Source organism: Schistocerca gregaria, chromosome 3, assembly GCF_023897955.1.
Source record: "Schistocerca gregaria isolate iqSchGreg1 chromosome 3, iqSchGreg1.2, whole genome shotgun sequence".
Lineage (NCBI taxonomy): Eukaryota > Metazoa > Arthropoda > Insecta > Orthoptera > Acrididae > Schistocerca > Schistocerca gregaria.
Genome location: NC_064922.1, coordinates 695,061,803 through 695,081,180, shown reverse-complemented (window position 1 = coordinate 695,081,180; position 19,378 = coordinate 695,061,803). Strand labels below are relative to the sequence as shown.

Genomic DNA, 19,378 nt, shown 5'->3' with positions numbered 1-19,378 from the left:
CGTTTCACTTCCTAGCTGGCTAAAAACAAGAACATCCATTACATAATAAACGTTAAATTCTTTTACATAAATCCAATACAATTTCCTTCTTAACTTTGAGTGTCATGGCCAGTAGCCTTGCACCAATGTGTTTTCTGATACATAAATAAATAACAAAAGTAACTATTATGCACTAAACTTTACAACAAATATTCTATTACCCAATGGTTCAATGAGGTGTCATGTTGTCATCGTTCAATGTGTTTTGTGTGGAGAAAATGATGGTCTGATGCTTAACTAAAGTACCGATAATTTAAATTTACCATATCTTTTAAGCAAATAAAGTTACGGAGTTGATATTTACAACATTTGTCATTTTAATGGTGCGCTTCTAAATGAAATGTCGATCGTTAAGATCGACCAAACCATGCAGATTTTATCATTCAGGTCTTTGTTACAAGATTTGTTAATTTCACTTTAACAGTACGGTAAATCCCGAACAATTACAGATATGATTAGTATTCAAGTTTTATTGGGATCGCCATGAAAATTTATGAAGGATGATGAGTTAAAATAACTGTGACTTAATTCCCTGAATTACTACAGAATTAAATAGTTTTCATAAATGTTTCCCTTTATGGCCGATCTTAGGTCCGCCATATTTAACACCGATATGCTTCCCTGCGTTTCCCTAAAACGTAGGTTCTCGTCTGTCTCACTTGCACCCTACAGCGGTGAGGTCTCAGTAGACAATAGACGCCTGTGAATGTCCCCATCTCGTGGTGAACCTGCGCCCTTTGTGGCACACGGTCCTCGACGGCAGGGTTCGTTTCACAATTCCTGAAGGCTGACTCTTTCGGCCACATACTAAAATGATAGAGAAATACTCGTTAATTCACAGGGGTCTCACGCTTACTGGGCAGTAGCGATAACTGCTTCGCCACCAGGACTTGGTGCTGTTCGAAAATGTGCGAGCTATCTCGGTATGCTCCCCAGCTGACTCACACTCCCTCCTAGCGCCAGCTATCTGCAGTCCCCGTCCATGTCCTACATTCTCGCTTATTCGTTAATTTAAGTTTCTCACTGAAGGCCGAAAGTAAATGTGAGTCCATGATCTTTTGTCTGGATGGGCATTTACGTTCAGCTTTCAGAGAGAATCTATAATTAGTGAGCATGGAGGACACAGACAGGGAATGCGGACAGGTGGCGCCTAGATGGGAATGTTACTTAGTTCGGGAGCAAGCTGAGGTAATCCGTACATTTTTGATAAGCACGAAGTCTGTGTGGCACAGTGGTGAATCCAACTGCCTGGTAAGCGGGAGGTCCCACGTCTGAGTCCTGGTCCAGCACATGTTTTTCACTCGTTGCCGCTCACTCCGCATAAAGTCTCTATGCAGCTGATATCTTTAGTTATTTGGCTTTCCTTTCCTTTATTCACCCATCCACCTTCAATATACATAATAATCGTGTTAATAATAACAATAAAATATGAATACTAGAGGGATTGAGGTATCTTGTGAAAGGAATAGGTAATTGTATCTGTTGCCAGGAACTAGTAGAGAGTAGTTCCACACTACAAAAACTACACAAAATTACCAAAAAATGTTATTAAAAATCACGTAATATGCACATTACGTCAGAAATTAGTAATTCTGACTACAGAGTTAAAGGGGCGGGGAGAGGGGGAAAGACGTGAAACGGACCGACTTGGAGTAGGAGAGGCACCACTGAACATTTTAATTTCCACTGTCTATACTTTTACAAATAAATTCAGAGAAGTTGGTCAGCATCATCAGGAAGGACTCAGAACTCACACTCATAGCAGTGGAAGTTCTAAAACATACCGAAGTAATTTTTTTACTTGTGAAATTTCATCATTTTTTTCACTTACTAATGGCACCATTTGTTGCTATAGGCACACTTTTCTTCATACGTAAGAGAAGGTGTATGAAACTCTAGAATTTTCTAAATCTATTAAAAATATGGTAAAAATTGAGGCAATTAACTATAAAATTTGTGTTTTCTCGAAACAGGAAGTTTAAAATATATCAGTTCATTCGCTTTTTCATAAATTAAATAAATTCTAGAGTTCCATACACCAGTGAGTATGGTATGTATGCTGTGCAAAATTCATCGAAGAATCTCTCTAACTTATGAAAGAAAGTGTACCTCTAGCAAAAAATGCAGCCATTAGCAAGTGAAAAAAAGATGAAATTTATTTTGTTATGTTTTCGTACGTCCACTGCAGTGGGTGTGAATCCTGAATCCTTCCTGGTAATGCTGACTAAGTGTTATGACTTGTTTGTAAAAGTATAGACACTGAAAATTAAAATGTCCTGAGATGCTTCTCCTGCTCCAACCCCCCTTAAAGCTATACGGAATGTAGTTATACGAGAGAGGGGGCAACAAGCCACAGAACAGAATCAGTATTACTTTAAACGAAGGACTATAAATGATTAGCAACAGCTATCAGAGATATTTTATAATCGTTTCTTAAATATAGTAGAAAAAAAGTTACAAATAGTTCAAGATTAAAACCAAAAGAGTTCAAATGGCTCTGAGCACTATGAGACTTAACAGCTATGGTCATCAGTCCCCTAGAACTTAGAATTACTTAAACCTAACTAACCTAAGGACATCACACAACACCCAGTCATCACGAGGCAGAGAAAATCCCTGGCCCCGCCGGGAATCGAACCCGGGAACCCGAAGCGAGAGCGCTACCGCATGACCACGAGCTGCGGACACCAGAAGTGTAAACTGAATTTGCAACTTACAACAAATTCAGTCGTATGCATGTGTCACCCATTTCGCCTTGTGAAATTAAGAAAATTGTATATCGTCCCAAAAATAAAATCTCATTTGGATTTCAAGGCACTGCCAACGGAGTACTAAAGACTTATTTCCAACTACCTAAGAGAAGTTTCCAGAGAGATCAAAAAAGGCCATTGTCAGTCCGCTGTATAAGCCGCGGTTTAGGGGTAGCGTCTCTGATTAGTTCTCGGTCTCGGATCGAGCCTCACCACTGCTTAAATTTTCAGTAAAAATCAAAAACAATGGCGTCCCATTATTTCCGGTATAAGAAGTAACCCTCGATCTGCCGACGGCCTTGTCAAGGTGTGCGGAGGAGCGGACAGTGGTTGGTTTGGGGCGCTCTCTTGCTCTTCGCATGGGAAAACTGCCTTAGAAGGTGGAAAAATCAGCTTTGATCAACGGCATGCCGATGCCTTATTTTGAGAAAGAAATTTCTGACACTGTCCGCTTAGAGCACATCATTGTGTGGTAGTGAGTCATGGACTAAGGGAAAACGGAGTAGAAGAGAAATGAAGTCTGTGATCAACGGCATGAGGCTGCAAAAGGCAATAGAAATCACTCCATTAAAGGCACACAATGTGTATCGACATGACATGTGACCTGTAACTGAGAAGGTTGTTGGTTGGTTGGTTTAAAAGACGGCGCGATGGATGAAACTGCTAGGTCATCGGCCCTAGTTCCGATTAAAATAATTCCACAAGCGTGGGAGTAAAACAGTCGAGACATACAAAACACTGCTGGAAGAAAGGAGAAAACCACAAGAATAACAGAAGGGCAACAAACACTAAAATGGACAAAAGCGCACAAGAAAATCACAGAGAGACGCAAGAGATCGAAACAAGAGAGCAGATTACCGTGGCTGGCTTACCATGAAAATAAAAAGGAGAAGCCAGCCAGTCCGCAACACATTAAAGCCTCCACGCTAAAAGCACTAGGGTGGAGGACACAGAGGGACAAAAGACATGCGCTGAAATTTAGACCAAATGATAGAACCCATCCTTACGAATGAAACGTAAAAGTAAAGCTGCTGTTGAGCCATTGTCGCCCACCACCGAAAGTGCTGGGAAAGTTAAGAGTCCGCCGCAGAATCGCTAAACGTGGGCTGCACAGCAAGAGGCGGACGACCGTCATTTGTGAGCCATAGCGACACCGAGGTGTGATCTCGTGACAGAGGAGGTAACCATGCGTTAGCGACCTGTGGCCAATGCAGAGCCGGCAGAGTACAACTGATTCCCTGCGAGAGGATCACATGGCAGACTTCCATACATTCGTAGTCTCCTTAATGACACTCAGTTTGTTGTGCGTGCTGTTATGCCATTCCATCTCCCAAAGCCGAAAAACCCTGCGGCGTAATACAGAACCTCCAGAAGCGGTATCCGCGTAGCCTGTTTCGTCAGCCTCTTGGCAAGTTCGTTGCCTGGGATTCCGACGTGCCCTGGGGACCACACAAACACCACTGAACGACGTGACCGTTCCAAGGTATAGATGTATTCCTGAATGGATGCTATCAAACGATCGCGAGGGTAGCACTATTCGACAGCTTGTAGGCTGCTCAAGGGGTCAGGAAACAGGAGAAATGACTCGCCAGGGCGTGAACGGATGTACTCAAGAGCACGAAATGTGACCGCTAGCTCGGCAGTGAAAACATTACAGCCATCTGGCAAGGAGTGCTGTTCAATTTCCTCCTACGTGACTATCAGCCATCGAGCCGTCTGTGTAAACCACTTCATGGCCCCGTAACATGTCGAGAATCGAAAGGAAGTGATAGTGGACAGCCGCAGAGTTAACGGAGTTCTTTGGGCCATGCGAATGGTCCAGAAGGATCTGCGGCCTAGATGTACGCCATGGAGGTGTACGTGAATGGGCATCGAGAAGAGGTGGTAACGAGAAGGAATTCAGTTTAGAGAGAAGGGACCGGACGCGAACCGCAATCGGAAGCCCTGACCTGGGCCGTCGATGCGGGAGACTAACCGCAGTGGTTGGGAAAAGAGGACGGTAATTCGGATGCGCATGAGAACTACGAAGGTATGCAACGTAACTGTCGAGCAGATGTGCACGGCTGACCTTTATTGGAGGGACTTCATCCTCCATCAGGACACTGGTCACCAGACTCTTTCTAAAAGCTCCCGTCACTAATCGAACGCCACAGTGGTGCACTGGGCCGAGTAAACGCAACGCTGAGGGCACCGCCGAACCGTAAACCAGACTCCCATACTCAAGCCGGGATTGAACAAGGGCTGTGTAGAGCTGCAGTAGCGTAAAGCGATCTGTACTCCAGTTCGTGTTGCTTAGGCAGCGGAGGGCATTGAGGTGTTTGCTGCCAGCACTTCTGTTAAAGCTGACGAAGGTGTGGTGCCAAGTCAATCGGGCGTCGAAAACCAGTCCTAAGAATCGATATGTCTCCACTACTGTGAGTGTATCGTCATTAAGGTAAAGTTATGGTTCTGGATGAACGGTGCGACGCCGACAGAAATGAATGACACACCCCTTCGAGGCTTGAAACTGGATGCCGTGGGCTAGAGCCCATGACAGCGCCTTGCGAATGGCTCCCTGTAGGCGCCGCTCAGCAACACCGATACTGGAGGAGCAGTAGGAAATGCAGAAGTCATCTGCATACAGCGAAGGTGAGACCGACGGCCCTACAGCTCCTGCTAGACCTTTAATAGCCTCTAAAATAGAGAAATACTCAATAAAAAGCTCTGTGGGACGCCATTCTCCTTAATATGGGGGAAACTATGGGAGGAACCAACGTGGACACGGAAAGCTCGGAGTAAGAGGAAGTTTTGGATGAAAATTGGGAGCGGGCTCCAGAGACGCCACTCATACATTATGCCAAGGATATGATGTCGCCAGGTCGTGTCGTATGCCTTAAATAAGTAAAAAAAAGACGGTAACCAGATGTTGGCGTCTGGAAAAGACTGTTCGGATGACAGACTTGAGGGACACAAGATTATCAGTAGTAGAGCGACACTGGCATGAGCCACCCTGACATGGAGCCAGTAGGTCACATGACTCCAGGACCTAATCCAACCGCCAGCACACCATACGTTCCATCAGTTTACAAATAAGTTGGTGAGATTGATGGGTTGGTAGCTATCCACATCAAGCGGGTTCTCACCAGGTTTGAGCACCGGAATGATGTGCTCTCCCGCCTTTGCGACGGAAAGACGCCATCGCACCATATCCAGTTGAAAATGACATGGAGATGTCGCTTGTAGTCAGACGAGTGATGTTTAATCATATGATTGTGGATCCGATCAGTGTCGTGGCAATGTGCAACGGCGCTGAGGAGCTCTCATTCTGTAAATGGGGCGTTACAGGGTTCACTGTGGCGTGCAGTGAACGATATGACTTTCCTTTCCATCCGCCGTTTGAGTGTGCGAAAGGCTTGAGCATAGAGCGCAGCAAAGTGCTCGGCAATCGCGTTTGCGTCGGCATTGATGTTAATGACAGGGAAATCTATTGGGGTCTGGTACCCAAAAGGACGTCTGTGCTTCGTCCACGCGTGAGAAGGTGATGAAATGGTACCCAATGGTCGACACGTACCTCTCCCAACACTCCTGTTTCCGTCGTTTTATAAGCTGGCGAACGCGTGCGCGGAGCCGCTAAAAAGCTATTCGGTGCTCTAGAGAAGGGTGCCGCTTGTGTGGTTTTAGAGCTCGCCAACGCTCTTTAATTGCCTCAGCCAGCGACCACCAAGGGACGGTCTTTCGCCAGGGCACCCTAAATAACGAGGGCTCGCGTTTTCTTCCGCAGACGATTGTTGTAGTGACCTGCTCAATGACAACATCGATGGCACCATGTCGGGGAGATTCAATGGTGACAGCAGAGGTGAAGGCTTCCCAGTCTGCCTTGTTTAAAGCCCATGTGGGTAAGCGTCTGTGGGAATGAGCTGGGAGAATGACAGGAAGATGGAGGAGTGGTCAGTACCACAGAGGTCATTATGTGCTCTTCAGTGGATAGATGGGAAAGGGCCAGGACTGCAAGCCGAGAGATCAATGGCCGAATATGTTCCATGTGCCACTCTGAAATTTGTGGGGGCACCTGTATTTAAGAGGCAGAGATCGAGTAGTGACAGTAAATTTTCGACTTTCTACCTCGGCCAGAAAGCATGGTGCCACCCCACAAGGGGTTAAAATCTCCCGAAAGTAGGAAAGGTTTAGGGAGTAGATCAATCAGTGCAGCTAATATGTTCAGGGAATTGCACCATCTGGATGAAGATTTACATTGCAGATAGTTATTTTCTGCATCGTCCTTATCCTGACAGCCGCAGCTTCAAGAGGGGTTTTAAGGGGCACAGGTTCGGTACATGCTGGGTTCAGGGCATAGACGCCAACTCCCTCTGGCACTCTATTATACTCGCTACGGTTCCTGTAATATCGCGGAGGGCAGGGATCCGCATTGCCGGGAACCAGGATTCCGGGGAGGCAAAGCAGAAAGCAGGTATAAAGCTTAACAGTTGCCGCAGCTCAGCCAGAGTGTGGAAAAAACCGCCGCAATTCCACTGGAGGATTACGTGATCGTGAGACTTGGAAAGCATGAAACACTCAATGAGGCAGTTTACGTCTCAGGGTCACCTGCTGCCACCAGATGTGCACCTGTGCAATCGACACCCATTGTGTCTGAGGGCTAAGTGAGATACAGGTCGCCAGAATCTCCACCTCATCCTCAGATCCAGACCTTGTAGGTAGTGGTGGTGTGGGTGTCACCGCAGTGCCTTGGTTCTTGGGGTATTTTTCTTTTTAGGGTTTAGGTCTTCTTCTTTTTAGGTTTTTCTTTTTAGACTTGCCCTTCTCTGGCTGAGAAGTGGGGACATAAGTCTCCGACGGTTGGGTGGCGTTGCTCCTGAAGTAGGTTGTGCAGGAGCTACAGGGATGCAAGTGCCTCCCCCACCCCACCCCACCCCACCCCATCAAGGAGGCAGGTGGAGTCTGACGGCTCTGAGAGCCAACTGCATGTGGTGGAGCAGAAGATGGTGGAACCATTGTCGTAGCGGTGGCGCAGCTTGAATTCATATGCACAGGATGTAACTTCTCATATTTTCTCTTAGCCTCAGCGTAGGTCAGTCGGTCCAGGGTCTTGTATTCTATTATTTTTCTTGCTTTCTGGAGAATCCTGCAGTCTGGCGAGCAAGGCGAATGGTGCTCTCTGCAGTTGACACAGTGGCAGCCACAGGGAATATTGGGACGTGAAGGACGTCCACAATCCCGACAGGTGACGCTGGAAGTACAGCAGGAAGACATATGGCCGAATTTCCTGAACTTAAAGCGATATATGGCTTTACATCACAGTGGTAGACCATCATCTTGACCTTCCCGGGTAATGTGTCACCCTCAAATGGCAAGATAAAGCACCGCTGTTTACCTGATTATCCATCAGACCCCAGTGGACGCGCTGGACGAAATGGACACCTCGCCGCTCTAAATTGGTGCGCAGCTCATCGGCAGATTGCAAAAGAAGGTCCCTGTGAAATTTATTTATTTATTTTATTTATTTAAATGTCAAGTTCCGTAGGAGCAAATCTCCAAGGTCATGGAACGTGTCAGTACATGAACTTACAACATAAAAAGTAATAACAGATAAAAATAAATGTTCATGAACCTGAAAGAAAATCAGTCCATAAGTTTAAGCAAACGCTATCAGCAATACAATGAGAATCATCTTAATTTTTCAAGGAACTCCTCGACAGAATATGAGTGACCCGTGAGGAAACTCTTCAGTTTCGATTTGAAAGCGCCTGGATTACTGCTAAGATTTTTTAATTCGAGTGGCAGCTTATTGAAAATGGATGCAGCAGTATTGCACACATTTTTGCACAAGAGTTAAGGAAGTCCGATCCAAATGGAGGTTTGATTTCTGCCGACCATTAACCGAGTGAAAGCTGCTTATTGTTGGAAATAAACTAATACTGGTAACAAGAAACGACAATAAGGAATATACATATTGAGAGGCCAGTTTCAAAATACCCAGACTAGTGAAAACAGGTCGACAAGAGGTTCTTGAACTCACACCACTTATTGCCCGAACCGCCCGTTTCTGAGCAAAAATATCCTTCTAGAATGGGAAGAGTTACCTCAAAACATAACACCATAAGACAAAAGTGAATGAAAATAAGCAAAGTAGACTAATTTACGTGTCGAAAAATCACTCACTTTCGATACCGTACGAGTAGTGAAAATGGCAGTATTAAGTCTTTGAACAAGATCCTGACCGTGGGCTTACCACGACAGCTTACTATCTATCTGAACACCTCGGAATTTGAACTGTTCAGTTTCACTAATCAGATGCCCCTTCTGTGAAATTAAAACGTCAGGTGTGTTAGGAACTGTAAAAAGTGAGTCTTACTGTGATTTAACGTTAGTTTATTTTCTACAAGCCATGAACTGAGGTCATGTACTGCACTACTTGAAACCGAGTCAATGTTGCACACAGCATCCTTCACCACCAAGCTAGTGTCATCAGCAAACAAAAATATTTTAGAGTTACCCATAATACTAGAGGGCATGTCATTTATATAAATAAGGAACAGGAGCGGCCCCAACACTGATCCCTGGGGCACCCCCCACTTGACAGTACCCCACTCAGATCCCACATCACAGCCATTATCAACCTTTAGCTGCCTGTTGCTAAAGTAAGAGGTGAACCAGTTGTGAGCTACTCCCCTTATTCTGTAATGGTCCAACTTCTGGAGAAATATTTATGATCAACATTTACAGTTATCAAACAACTTCTAAAGCCGAACTGTATATTTGATAGCAAATCGTGTGATATAAAACGATCAATTAATCTTATATACACAGCCTTTTCGATAACTTTTGCAAACACTGATGGCATAGAAATAGGTCTAAAATTATCTACATTATCCCTTTCTCCCTTTTTATAAAGCGGCTTTTCTACTTAGTACTTTAATCCCTCAGGAAACTGACCATTCCTAAAGGAAAAATTACAAATATGGATAGATACAGGGCTAACATGTGCAACACAGTACTTTAATATTCTACTAGACAATCCATCATAACCATAAGAGTCCTTAGTCTTCAGTGATTTGATTATTGTCTCAATCTCCCTCTTGTCTTTATCACTGGGGAGTCAATCTCGGAAAGGCATTTGCTAAGAAATTTATATGATTTCCTGCAGATCCTAAATTTTTATTTAATTCACCAGCAATGCTCAGAAAATGGTTGTTAAATGCTGTACATATATCTGATTTATCGGTAACAGAAATATTATTACTGCAAAACTGACTTTACATCGTCAACCTGGTGCTGCTGACCAGACACTTCCTTCACAACTGACCATATGGCTTTAATTTTATCCTGTGAATTAGCTATTCTACTTGCATACCACATACCTTTTGCCTTGCTAATAACACTTTTAAGCACCTTACAATACTTTTGTAATGGGCTACTGTAGCTTGATTGTGACTACTTCTAACATTTTGATATAATTCCCGCTTTGTTCTACATGATATCCTTATCCCACTAGTCAGCCAACCGGGCTGTCCATTACTGCTATTACCCCGTCTAGAATGTTCTAATGGAAAGCAACTCTCCAAGAGCATGTGAAATGTGTTATGGAAAGAATTAAAGAATTATATTTATCATCTATATTATCGGCACTATAAACATCTTGCCATTCTTGTTCCTTGACAAGTTTTGAAAAACTCTCTATTGCTGTTGGATTAACTTTCCTACGTAGTTTGTAATTAAATACGACATTGGTTAGAGTAAAAAAACCTTTCAGTGTTAAAATATGATACCCTGGACCATATTTAAGCTGTTAAGGTGCGTGATAGAAACAGAAACATCCCCCTGCTTGTCAGAGGAGGGTAGCGCCGTGGCTGGGTAGAGGATGCTGTTTCGATCAAGACCGACTCAGAGCACATTTTGGACAAACCTTCCACCTCCCCAAACCTGTCCTCCAAGTGCTCGACAAAAAATTGAGATTTCATTGTCAAGAAAGGCTCCCCATTAACTCTTGTACGTACGAGGTACCGGGGTGAATAAACTTCGCTGCCATCTTTGCCTGGCGTTCCTCCCAGGGTGTGGCCTGCTGGGAGGGGGGGAGGGGAGCCATCTGGGGTCGTATTTATTAGCACTGAAGTCAGACCTTGGGAACATAGAAACTGCTGGTGTTTGACCACCAGAAACAGATGACATACTACTCTTCAGGAAGTGTCATCTGCCCTCCCCACACGCACCACACAGCAGCAGCAAAGGCCACCTGCCAGGATGGCCATTGCCGGGAGTCCTGATGCCCCAAGGTGATGGGCATCTACACGTTGGCATACGTGGGGAGTTAATGGCGCAGGCATCAGCAGAGCCATACCTGTGTGGTCAAGGGACTATAACCAACAGGGTACATGGGCGCCCCACGACAACGGACAGGCTACCGTGCTGGATATCAGGCGCAAAAGAGCTAAAAAGTCCAATATAGTCGACAGTACACAAAGCGATACTTGACAGAGGGCGGAGGAAAACGCACCCAGGAAGGTGACTTGGCCCAACAGCTGGAGAATGAGCGGAAGTGCAGATCCACGTCGAGGAAGGATGCAAGAGGTCTCAGCATATGATGGACACCATGCACCAAGTAAGGTTCCCTTCCCCAATTGGCTCCTTCTTTGTGAAAATTTTGAAAAATGGGGGTCAAACACTACAGGGGAACATCATATAAAGGCTGAAACGTGTGAGACTCCTCTTAGTCGCCTCTTACGACAGGCAGGAATACATCAGACCCATTCTAACCACCGGACCTGCAGGGGGGTGGAAAAGTGTCGTGATGATCTCTACAATGGCCAAAGATTCTGTACTAGCTCCCATTCGGATTTCCGGAAGGTTACTACCAAGGAGGAGTGGACCATGAGAAAAAGATTGAATAACCAACGAAAGAATGACGTTTTACGAGACGGGACATGGAATGTCATAAGTTTTAGTGCGGGAGGGCCATTAGAAAATCTCAAAAGGGAAATGCAGCTACCACTCTGGACACAGTGTGGATCAGTGAAGTACCGCTAACGGAGGGACACAATCAATGCCTTGTCTGCGTGACAGCAATGGGAATATTGTCGATGGCAGAGCTGCTAAAGCAGAATTACTAAACAGAGCATTCCGAATTTCCTTCACTGTAGAAGACAAAGTATATACTCCATAATTCTGAACAAGGACAGCTACCAGCATGACTGACAGAAAAGTAGATTTCCTTGTAGTAGTGAAATAACTTAAATCACTTAGTACAAGCATCTTACGATCCAGGCTATGTACCAATCAAGTTCGTTTCAGAGTACGCTGATGCAATAACTCCATACTTATCGTATATAATGGCTCGCACGACGAAAGATCCGAAGCAAAAGAGTGGAAAGTTTCACAGGTCAAACCACTATTCAAGAACAGAAGTAGTATTAATCCAGTATATTACAGGCCCGTATCTCAACATCTATTGCAGGAGGACCTTAGAACATATATTGCGTTCGAACATTATGAATCACTTCAAAGAAAGGTCTGTTGATACATAGTCAACACGAATTCATAAGACATCGTTCTTGTGAAACACAACTACCAATTTACGCAAACCAATTGTTGGGCGCTATTAAAATGAGATTTCAAATTGATTCGTTATTTTTAGATTGCCAGAAACCTTTTGACGCTGTACGTCACAAGCGGCTTGTAGTCAAATTGTGTGCTTATGGAACAGTGTCTCAGATGTGTGACTAGATTCGAGATTTCCTGTCAGAACGGTCACTCTTCGTAATTGACGGAAAGTCATTGAGTAAAATGGAAGTGATTTCTGGTGTTCCCCAAGTTAGTGCTATAGGCCTTCAGCTGTTCCTTATCTACATAAACGATTTAGGAGACGATCTGAGCAGCCGTCTTTGGTTGCTTACATATGATCCTGTCTTTTATCGTCTAGTAAAGTCATCAGACGATCAAAACACATTGCAAAACAATTTAGAAGAGACATCCGTATGGCGCGAATATTAGCTGTTGTTGTTGTGATCTTCAGTCCAGAGACTGGTTTGATGCAGCGCTCCATGCTACTCTATCCTGTGCAAGCTTCTTCATCTCCCAGTACCTAATGCAACTTACATTCTTCTGAATCTGTTTATTCATCTTTTGGTATCCCTCAACGATTTTTACCCTCCACGCTGACCTACAATACTGAATTGGTGATCCCATGATGCCTCAGCATATGCTCTACCAACAGATCTCTTCTTCTAGTCAAGTTGTGTCACAAATTTCTCTTCTCTCCAATTCTATTCAATACCTCCTCATTGGTTATGTGATTCACCCATCTAATCTTCAGCATTCTTCTGTAGCATCAGATTATGAAAACTTCTATTCTCTTCAGAATGAGATTTTCACTCTGCAGCGGAGTGTCCGCTGATATGAAACTTCCTGGCAGATTAAAACTGTGTGCCCGACCGAGATTCGAATCGGTCGGGCACACAGTTTTAATCTGTCAGGAAGTTTGTATTCTCTTCTTGTTCAAACTATTTATCGTTCACGTTTTGCTTCCATACATGGCTACACTCCATACAAATACTTTCAGAAACGATTTCCTGACACTTAAATCTATAGTAGATGTTAACAAATTTCTCTTCTTGAGAAACGCTTTCCTTGCCATTGCATCTATTTTACACCCTCTCTACTTCGAACATAATCAGTTATTTTGTTCCCCAAATAGCAAAACTCGTTTACTGCTTTAAGCGTCTCATTTACTAATCTAATTCCTGCAGCATTACCTGATTTAATTCGAGTACATTCCATTATCCTCGTTTTCCTTTTGTTGATGTTCATCTTATATCTTCCTTTCAAGACACTGTCCATTCCGTTCTACTGCTCTTCGAGATTTTATTTCTTCTCCATGGATCTTAATTCCAACTCAGAATTTTTCTTTTGTTTCCTTTACTGCTTGCTCAATATATAGACTGAATAACATCGTGGATAGGCTACAACCCTGTCTCACTCCCTTCCCAACCACTGATTCCCTTGCATGCCCCCGGACTCTTCTAACTGCCATCTGGTTTCTGCATAATTCGTAAATAGTCTTTCGGTCCCTGTATTTTACCCCTGCCACGTTCAGAATTTGAAAGAGAATATTCCAGTCAACATTGCCAAAGGCCTTATCTAAGTCAACAAATGCTTGGAACGTAGGTTTGCCTTTCCTTATTCTATTTTGTAAGATACGTCGTAGGGTCAGTATTGTCTCACGTGTTTCAACATTTCTACGGAATCCAAACTGACCTTCCCCGAGGTCAGCTTCTACATTTATCCATTCGTCTGTAAGGAATTCGTGTTAGTATTTTGCAGCCATGGCTTATTAAACTGATAGTTCGGTAATTTTCACATCTGTCAACACCTCCTTTCTTTGGGATTGGAATTATTATATTCTTCATTACGTCTGAGGGTATTTCGCCTGTCTCATACATTTTGCTCACCAGATTGAAGAGTTTTGTTAGCCTTGGCTCTCCCAAGACTGTCAGTAGTTCTAATGGAATGTTGTCTACTCCCGGGGCCTTCTTTCGACTCAGGTCTTTCAGGGCTCTCTCAAACTCATCACGCAGTATCATAACTCCTACTGCATCTTCATCTACATTCTCTTCCATTTCTATAATATTGTCCTCAAGAATATCGCCCCTGTATAGACCCTGTATATACTCCTTCCACCTTCTTTGGTTAGAACTGCGTTTCCATCTGAGCGCTTGATAGTCATACAAGTGGTTCTCATTTCTCCAAGGTCTCTTTAATTTTCCTGTAGGCAGTATCTATCTTAACCCTAGAGATATGTGCCTCTACATCCTTACACTTGTCCTCTACCCATCCGTGCTTAGCCATTTTGCATTTCCTGTCGATCTCATTTTTAAGACGTTTGTATTCCTTTTTTCCTGCTTCATTTATTGCATTTTTATATTTTCTCCTTCCATCAATTAAATTCAACATCTCTTCTGTTGCCCAAGGATTTCTATTAGCCCTCGCCTTTTTACATACTTGATCCTCTGCTACCTTCACAATTTCGTCTCTCAAAGCTACCCATTCTCCTTCTCCTGTATTTCTTTCCCCATTCTTGTCAATCGATCGCTAATGCTCTCCCTGTAGCTCTCTATAACCTCTGGTTCTGTCAGTTTATCCAGGTCCCATCTCCTTAAATTCCCATCTTTTTGCGGTTTCTTCAGTGTTAATCTACAGTTCATAACCAATAGATTGTGGTCTGAGTCCACATCTGCCCTGGAAATGTCTTACAGTTTAAAACCTGGTTCCTAAATCTCTGTCTAACCATTATATAATCTATCTGATACCTTCTAGTATCTCCAGGCTTCTTCCATGTATACAACCTTCTTTCATGATTCTTGAACCAAGTCTTAGCTATAATTAAGTTATGCTCTGTGCAAAATTCTACCAGGCGGTTTCCTCTTTCATTTCTTCCTCCCCAATCCATATTCACCTAGTACGTTTTCTTCTCTCCCTTTTCCTAATATCTAATTCCAGTCCCCCATGACTATCAAATTTTCCTCTCCCTCCACTATCTGAATAATTTCTTTTATCTCATCATATATTTCATTAATCTCTTCGTCATTTGCGTTGCTAGTTGGCATTCAAACTTGTACTACTCTAGTAGGCGTGGGCTTCGTATCTATCTTGGCCACATCAAAGCGTTCACTATGCTGTTTGTAGTAGCTTACCCTCATTCCTATTTTCCTATTTATTATTAAACCTACTCCTCCATTAACCCTATTTGATTTTGTATTTATAACCCTGTATTCACCTGACCAGAAGTCTTGTTCCTCTTGCCACCGAACTTCACTAATTGCCACTATATCTAACTGTAACCTATCCATTTCCCTTTTTAAAGTTTCTAACCTACCTGCTCCGATCCGTAGAACGTCAGTTTTCTTTCTCCTGATAACAACGTCCTCCTGAGTAGTTCCGAATGGGGGGCTGTTTTACCTCCGGAATATTTTACCCAAGAGGACGCCATCATCATTTAACCATACAGGAAAGCTGCATGTCCTCAGGAAAAATTACGGCTGTAGAATTAGAACATTAGCTATCGACCCTAAATAATGAAAAGTATGAGGTCATACACATAGGATACAGCTGGAAAATAACTGAGGATGTTGGTTTCAGTTGCTATTCTGGGATGAAATGGTTGAAAGATTATAACTGGAGAGTATTTCGTGGCGGGTCGCATCTAAACAGTCAGATGACAAATGACGAAAAAAAAAGAACAGTTGATGGGAGAAATATCAATAACTACCGATCCGTTTCACAACTGATATCACTTTCTAAAATTTTTGGAAGGTTATGTATCTACAATATTACACCAATAGAGCAGCAATAATATAATCAGTAAATCACAATTTGGATTGAAGAAGAGTTGCCCAACTGAGAATTACAAGCACTAAATAACAAATTAGTGCAAGTCGATATTTCTGTGGATTTTGTTGTGTGGATCTCAATATTTTCCTGGATAAACTGAGGTTATGTATGGAAATAATAGTGTAGCAAACCAGTGGATATCTAACTAAAACAATGCAGAGAGTTACGCTTAATAATTAAACCAGGGTAAGCTGAGGAGGTTCTTCTGACTGGGGAGAACTCTCTTCTAAGGCTCCACAAGGCTGAGTTTTAGATCGACAGGTTTTTCTTCCAATATGTAACACTTATCGTCTAACATACAACAAGCAGAATTAATTCTTTTTGCGGAGAATACTTGTATTTCAATCAAATCAAACACACATACAGCAACAGAATAAATGATGAATAATGTTTTTGAAAGTATTATGGAGTAGTTTTCTGTGAATGATCTCACTTTTATTTTGAAACAGACCCAAAAATTTCACTTTCACATATCTAGAGGTATTGCACCAATGATTAGTGTGAAACACTGAGAGGAAATAATAACAGAGTGGAAACGTTAAGTTTTTAAGTGTCCGTCCTGATTATAATTTAAACCAGAAAAAACACATTTTTGAACTCGTAAAACAACTTAGTTCAGCCACATTTGTAATTCAGATCATTGCAAGCCTTCGGGAGAGGCAAACACTAAGTTGACATGTTTTGCGCATATGCATTCAATAATGTCATATGGAATCTGAACAACTGTTTCAAGAAATAATGTGTTAATTGTTCAAAAACGTGCCGCAAGAGTATACGGTACTCACTCACGATCATCTTGCAGTCACCTGTTTCACATTACATCCCTCATGAAGTTTATTGTAAATATTAATACAATTTTTTAATGGCGTGTGACGAGGGCCTCCCGTTGGGTAGACGCCTGGTGCAAGTCTTTCGATTTGAAGCCACTTCGGAGACTTGCGTGTCGATGGGGGTGAAATGATGATGAGAAGGACAACACAACACCCAGTCCCTGAGCGGAGAAAATCTCCGACCCATCCGGGAATCGAACCTGGGCCCTTAGGATTGACAGTCTGTCGCGCTGACCACTCAGTTACCGGGGGTCGACATTGTAAACAGTACATGCAGTTCAAAATGAGCAATGGTGTACATAATTATAATACCCGAAGAAAAGAATGATATTCATTACTCCACATGAACGTTGTCTTTAGCACAGAAAATGAGTGCACAATAAAGCCACCAAAATTTTTGATCAACCAGCCAGTGAAATACAATGTCTGACAGACAGCAGAGTTGAATTTGAAAAGAAAGTTATAAACTTTTTACTTCTAATATCCTTCTGTTCGACAGAAGAGTTTTCTATTTTTGTAATGCGTTAAGGGTGATGGGTACAGATTATGAACTCACCAAAGAAAAAGAATTTTAAATCATCAGAATATAGTCATATTTACATATGAATGTGTAATGTGAATGTAAAATGTTTCGTTCCACATCATTACGATTAATTGTGCAAATTATGAATGGGACATGCAGCTAATTAACTATGTTAAATGCTTTCTACAAATGCTATAGACTTACCTTTCTCTTTCTTAAACCTGCGATAAGGCGTAGGGTCAGTTTTGTCTTGGTCTCCTTGCATTTCGTTAAAACTCGAACTACAGGGTGTTTCAAAAGTGACCGGTATATTTGAAACGACAATAAAAACTAAACGAGGAGCGATAGAAATACACCGTTTGTTGCAATATGATTGGGACAACAGTACATTTTCAGGCAGCAATAATATGGCGTAGTCTCTGAATGAAATTACCCGAAACCTTTGACAACGTGTCTGGCGGAATGGCTTCACATGCAGATGAGATGTACTGCTTCAGCTGTTCAATTGTTTCTGGATTCTGGCGGTACACCTGGTCTTTCAAGTGTCCCCACAGAAAGAAGTCACAGGGGTTCATGTCTGGCGAATAGGGAGGCCAATCCACGCCGCCTCCTGTATGTTTCGGATAGCCCAAAACAGTCACACAATCATCGAAATATTCATTCAGGAAATTAAAGACGTCGGCCGTGCGATGTGGCCGGGCACCATCTTGCATAAACCACGAGGTGTTCGCAGTGTCATCTAAGGCAGTTTGTACCGCCACAAATTCACGAAGAATGTCCAGATAGCGTGATGCAGTAATCGTTTCGGATCTGAAAAATGGGCCAATGATTCCTTTGGAAGAAATGGCGGCCCAGACCAGTACTTTTTGAGGATGCAGGGACGATGGGACTGCAACATGGGGCTTTTCGGTTCCCCATATGCGCCAGTTCTGTTTATTGACGAGGCCATCCAGGTAAAAATAAGCTTCGTCAGTAAACCAAATGCTGCCCACATGCATATCGCCATCATCAATCCTGTGCACTATATCGTTAGCGAATGTCTCTCGTGCAGCAATGGTAGCGGCGCTGAGGGGTTGCCGCGTTTGAATTTTGTATGGACAGAGGTGTAAACTCTGGCGCATGAAACGATAAGTGGACGTTGGCGTCATTTGGACCGCAGCTGCAACACGGCGAACGGAAACCTGAGGCCGCTGTTGGATCACCTGCTGCACTAGCTGCACGTTGCCCTCTGTGGTTGCCGTACGCGGTCGCCCTGCCTTTCCAGCACGTTCATCCGTCACGTTCCCAGTCCGTTGAAAGTTTTCAAACAGATCCTTTATTGTATCGCTTTTCGGTCCTTTGGTTACATTAAACCTCTGCTGAAAACTTCGTCTTGTTTCAACAACACTGTGGTCTAGGCGGTGGAATTCCAACACCAGAAAAATCCTCTGTTCTCAGGAATAAACCATGTTGTCCACAGCACACTTGCACGTTGTGAACAGCACACGCTTACAGCAGAAAGACGACGTACAGAATGGCGCACCCACAGACTGCGTTGTCTTCTATATCTTTCACATCACTTGCAGCGCCATCTGTTGTTGAAAATTGTAACTACTGTAATTTCGACAGTTTGTCCGCCTGAAAATGTACTGTTGTCCCAAGCATATTGCAACAAACGGTGTATTTCTACCGCTGCTCGTTTAGTTTTTATTACCGTTTCAAATATAGCGGTCATTTTTTAAACACCCTGTAATGCTTCTACTATCTTATCTATTTTTCTTTACATAATTTGTGAAAGTATTTTGAAACTATGACTACTTAAACGTGTCGTTCAGTAATATTCAAATGTGCCAGAACCTTATATCTTTAAAATGGCAAAT

The 19,378-nt window shown here is 43.0% G+C and overlaps 1 protein-coding gene across 6 annotated transcripts in view; it reads right to left on the bottom strand.

The window, feature by feature from the left end:
* The window catches only part of LOC126355940 (proton-coupled amino acid transporter-like protein CG1139), a 238,361-nt gene that overhangs the window by 102,104 nt on the left and 116,879 nt on the right, over window positions 1-19,378 (bottom strand). For 2 of the 6 annotated variants that reach the window (XM_050006519.1, XM_050006521.1), the window contains exon 2: window positions 8,158-8,257. The exons of the other annotated variants lie outside the window; for them this stretch is intronic. The gene's annotated coding sequence lies outside the window, so the exon portion shown is untranslated. The remainder of the gene's footprint in view (window positions 1-8,157; window positions 8,258-19,378) is intronic. 6 annotated transcript variants of the gene reach the window in all.